General features: G+C 35.1%; 1 pseudogene; it reads left to right on the plus strand.

Moving 5' to 3' along the window:
- The first annotated feature begins 226 nt into the window (after positions 1–226).
- On the plus strand, positions 227–404 carry LOC113455621 (annotated as a pseudogene).
- The last annotated feature ends 5,475 nt before the right edge of the window (positions 405–5,879 follow it).

Genomic DNA, 5,879 nt, shown 5'->3' on the forward strand with positions numbered 1-5,879 from the left:
ACAGGACTTGGAAATGATTCTTGACATGCAAGCATAATGATATGAGCTTGTGTTCCCAGGACCCACATAAAAAGTTGTATGTGGTAGCATGCCTGTGTATGGGTAGCCACATAAAAAGCTGTGTATCGTAGCCCAGTGATGGCAGGCAGAGGGACATAGATCTCTGGAGTTCGCTTGCAAAACTCCAATTTCAGTGAAAGTGTCTGTCTCAAAAAATAAGATGTTGATTGCTTCTCACCTTTTGACTAAGATCAAGTGTAGTATCTGTTCTTATCAATTTAATATATGATAAGTCCTCTATCTGAGAACAACATATTAAATGGATTTTTGGAAGTAGAAGTTTACTCTGTCCACTCTACTCATCGACCTGGTATTGCAGTACCTCCAGGAACGGAGGTACTCCGTGTTAATCCCTTGGGGAATTAAAAAAAAAAATGTTGAGACGTTAATAACAGCAGCAACATTGACTTCTGTCTTCCAAGTGATTGCACACACATTTGTGAAGATACATGAACATGTCAACAAATATTCAGGTAGAAGAAATAGTTCAAAGATATTATGGAACTAATCTAAATAATGAATCTGAAGATGTTAGAAGATCCAAGGAAAGCCCTGCATTTTGATGCCCTGTTGGTATTATAAATTTTAGAGGTCTCTTGAGGATTTTGTACAGCATTATTCTTGAATTATGGGCCTTCAAGTGTTGGCCATGTTATACCAAAAAAGAAATCATAATCAATTATATACATATTTATGTGTGTAAAGTTTGTGTGTGTATTGAGTGTCTATAAACATACATGTGATGATTACAGTCATATACACACATATTTATATATGCACATACACTTTCGTAATGAAGAAACTAATAAGACTATATTATTTATAAGCGAATATAATCTGCTTTATTAAAAAACTACATTCTTTTTTGAGATACTTGTTTTTTTATTGATTTTTATTGAGCTCTACATTTTTCTCTGCTCCCCTCCCTGCCTCTCCCTTCCCCTTCAACCATCCCACAAGGTTCCTACGCTCCTAGTTTACTCAGGAAATCTTGTCTTTTTTTGCTCTATGTTTTAAAACCACTTATGAATGAGTACATGTGATAATTATCTTTTTGTGTCTGGGTTACCTCACTCAAAATGATGTCTTCTAACTCCATTCATTTGCCTACAAAATTCAAGATGTTGTTATTTTTTCTGCTGTGTAGTACTCCATTGTGTAAATGTACCACATTTTCCTTTTCCATTCTTCGGTCAAAGGGTATTTAGAAGTATGATATATTAATCCACTGCCTTATCATTAATTACTTATATCTTACACAGTAAAAAGAGAGTTTGCTCTCATTTCTGGCTATTATTGACCAAAATATAAAATAAATAGAAAAACAAACATGGAGTATATCAGGGTTTAAATTAAGAAGACTTTCCATCTGTACAATCTCAACCCTTGTGTCAATATTTTCAAACATTCAAGATAGTAATATAGAAACAAACATGGTTGTCCACAAAGACGCTGACATACGTCTCCTTTATTTAAAAAAAGTTCAGATAAAAATTTCAAATATGTTTAAAATTCTGAAAAAGAAAGTATATTGCATCTTAAATCGCAAAGAAGATTTTTAAATATCTGGATATAATAGTCTTAAGTAAATAAATAAACTCAGTACAGTAGCTTCCTTATGTGAATTTTATCTTAGAATTCTTCACTAGGGAAGAAAGAGGGAGAGTTGGGAAGAGAGATAGACACACACACACACACACACACACACACAGAGGTGTTATCACAAATTTTCTATAGACAGATGAACTGTTTGAAGTTTCATTAACTTTTGTTGATTCATAAATCAATTATTAACTTTGAAGAGATGCACAAATATTTATATAACATAAAATTATTCTCCCATCTATTATTATTTAGTGACTGTTCTTGCAAAACAAAGTCTTTGTGTAAACTAGACATAAACTAGACACAGATCTGATAAAAACAATGGCAGGAAAGGTAAAGAGGCCCTAACTTTAAGCACTCTGACTTAGAACACATCTCTAACATCCATCTTTCTGTCTCTCATTACTGTTTGGTTTTCACAGAAGCCCAGGAAACAGCTCTGAATGAACTCTGTAAAAATAAACATTCGACATTTGACACAGTGTGTGGTTAGGGAAAATAAAAGTAGGTGTGATGTTAAAGAATTAAAAATGACTTGAAAAAAACCATTTTAACACATAGGATAATTTAGTGAAAACATTTGTTAAAAAGTGGAATTTCAGTTATTTTAAATGCTTTAGATCTTGAGAATCTGTCTGGGATTTGCATTTTCATATTTTACTCACATATTTTTGCTTTATTGCATCTTATATGGTACTTTTACTATATATTGTTACTTATAACTTTTATAAACTCAAGATGAAAAGGCTTATGTGGAGGATGACTTCAATGATGCACACTTTACCACTGAGCTACACTCTCAGCTCATTAAAAGTCAGCTTTTTAATTTTTAAAACATATTTGAGCAGTTCTTTGAGAATTCTAAGAGATGTATTTTAATCATATTCACTCCAATTGCTCCCCTTAATTCTACCCATATCTGCTCCTACTTCCCAACCCCCAAATTCATCTTATCTTTTTAAAAATTTAATGATCCATTTGTGATATTTATATACTTTTGGGTGTGTGGTCATCCACTGGCATATGGCCAACTTATCAAAGCCAACTTTAGAGAAAATTGGCTTTTCTCTAAATTGTACATAGTTCCTCCACTGCGAGTAAGAGGTTACCAATCCCTTTCTACTCCATGTTACAGTGTTGAATGGCTTAATCTCTGGAGGCAACAGTAAATCCTGTTAGTTTATGAATGTAATGCTCTTGTCAGGCCCAGAAGACATTTCTGGGAGATAGTGTTTTTTATATATGACAGGGGAACTGTACCAATTAACTCCTAACAAGAGAGTTGCCTAAGCAAGACTGGCATGATGATAACACCATTTGATATGTTAACATGGATAGAAGAAATTCCATTTGGTTCCAGCACTAGGTGGAGAGCCATAGGTGCTCAATGACTGCTGAGAGAGGGAAAATCAGTCTCTTGAGTGGACGAGTCCCATATAGGCTGTTTGATCCTGAGCAGAGAGCTCTTGACATATGTACAGATAAGCAATGTGAAAGGACTCAGGAAGGTGTGTGTGTGTGTGTGTGTGTGTGTGTGTGTGTGTGTGTGTAATAATTAAGGAAGAGATCCTTAACATTAGAGGAAGGTATCAGGGAAGGGGAGGGCAGAGTGATGTAGATACAGTAGATGCATTCTCTTATATGAAGTTCTCAAAATAATAGAATTTGTACTTAAGAAAAAGAAAAACGAGGCTTCCAAGAAAATCTCAAGATCAACCTAGGGTGGTTCAGCACTCTTGTAATTCTAAAGGGATTCTTTTATAATTCTTTTTCTGGTGAAATTAAAGGAAAAATAAAAGGTTAGGACATAAAGAAATGATTACTATTTCATTGTTCAGAGATCTAATAACTCATTTACGTTTGCTGTGAATAGTATAGCAAAACTGACACAACAGAATGACTAATCATTAAAATAACATTAGGTATGCAAATTTAGATACATTAAAATGCAGTTATAGTGTATATCATTTTCTAAATGTAGATGCCTCATACTTGATTCAGGGTGTCGAATGGCATTTTTCTCTCTGTATTTTGCATCCTGTATACTAACCTGTTATATCTTTACTTTGAATCTTACATGTTGAGCAAGTCTGAGTCTTAATGTGGAATGATAAGCTTAGTAATATGTCTCTAAAGCTAGAGATGAAAAACAAAACAAAACTAACAAACAAAAACCGTGCCAAGTATTTCAGCAACTATGAAATCACATAAGAATTTAGGTATTAGGGCTTGCAGCCTAGAGATTGCAACAGAAAGCCATATCATGGTGGCACTCGACCTGCAACTATTTTACAAGCCATCATCAGTAGCCATGAAGCATGCAGGTAAAACAAGGAGTGACAGTGCCATTCAAAACATAAGCAGTCAGTTCCAGCTATTGTGTTAGCCATTTTGATGTACCAGGACATCTGAAATTAGGTGTTTCTTCTTTCAGTAAAAAGCAGGATATTGGCATATGGATAAGCCACTAAGTACCCCATAGAACACAACACATCATCTGTACAGAGATATACCACCATTTTGAAACATTCTCATTAGGCAATTTATGAAAACTCTCACAAATTTAAGCATTTTCCTTAAAACACTGGTAGCTGTAAACCCTGTTAATGAATGGAGTGAAGAGGCTTGGGTCACAAAATGCATAGTCAGGTGCAAACAACTCGTCTTAACTCCCTCGGCTCATTGAGAATTGGTAACTTTTTGTTTTTAAGGAAATTTAACTAGTTCCATCTTCTTGCTCGTGCTATTTGCTAGTGATCCTTCCTTCAGCTTTGGGACTAAATGTAAATTCAGAATAAGGACTTTATTCTAAGAAGTTCTCACATTTTGGTGGAGCTGTGATTCTTTATTACATCATAAAGATCCAAGAAAATAAAAGTCAAGGCTCTGGCCTTTCAGTATCATTTGTCTCCAGAATGATGGTATCTTCTACTCTAAAGGGTCTCGTCGTAGCCACATAATCTTTCAAATGGATAACTGGAGTCAAAGCTAGGAGGCTTTAGTATTCAGAAGCAGAAAATAGAAAAATATTTATAAGCCTAAACAGTGCCAGGGTGTCCACAATTCCTTTGTAGGAGAGGTTAATTTGTAGATTGCTGTCTAGTGAACATGCAAACAATTTCAGCACCATGGGAAAAAGTTCCAAGATCATAGTTCATTGTTACTGATTTTATATCAAACTCAACCATCGTCTTCTATCCATCTTCTTTAATAACCTACTTCAGTGATTTAGGATCTCAAATGTTCTTTCAGTGGGTTTTCCATCCAATTAGCCCAAAGGTTGCTATCTTAACTTCAGAGAAATCTCTGACATATATTCACATAATGTTTATGTGAAAACCCAACCAGACATGGTATTGGGGGAGAGGAGTAAATGCTATTTTAGGATATTAGAGGGAAAAAAAAAGAAAGACAAGGGAATCCAAAATAGATGTAATAGATGTGGTCACTCACGAGCCACGGAACGTTTGAGATAAGATTCTGCTGGATTTCTTATATAATAAGGTGAGTTCTAAATTTGTAAAGTTAAAATGTGAGAAAAAGCACAGAAAAAGGAATAAGTGTGAAAAATGCTACCTTCTCAGTAAGTGACTATTTCTGGGGCCACACACACACTTAATCTTCCTGCCTGGCTTCAAGGTGCCATTTCTTTCATGGGGCAGCTAAGTAACTGAACATTGGAAGCTACATATCCATGAGCCACACAAGGAGGAATTCAACTTTCCATTGCACCAGCTAAGTTTGTACAAGACTGAGAGCAGCCCTAACCAGGTGACTCTAGCTTGAGTCAGGGGCATGAGAAGAAAAGGATGTGATGTCTGGATTTAATGTGGGCTGCTTACAGAGTTGTCATCAGCAATCTGGGGGCATGGAGTACTTCATTAGTCAAAATTAACTATTTTTGATAGAAAAAAATTGAAATAAGATTGCTAAGATTTAAAGCAATTATATTTATTTTAACTCTTTCCAGGATTGAAGCAATAATTCATATGCATGTTCAATGAAGGTCTTCCAGAGGGCTTACCTTAAACAGCTTACAAAGCTCATTATCAGCCATTCTTCTCACACACTAACACACTTGGGTGTGGAGTTTCACCATAGGCTGGAGACTTTAAGAACTTCCATGAATTATTACACTGGATACTCACAAAACTAATTTTCAACATTTTAATCCCTGCTTTACTTATGCTACAAAGGATCAAAGAAACTCGTCT

Source organism: Microtus ochrogaster, unplaced genomic scaffold, assembly GCF_000317375.1.
Source record: "Microtus ochrogaster isolate Prairie Vole_2 unplaced genomic scaffold, MicOch1.0 UNK67, whole genome shotgun sequence".
Taxonomy (NCBI): Eukaryota; Metazoa; Chordata; class Mammalia; order Rodentia; family Cricetidae; genus Microtus; species Microtus ochrogaster.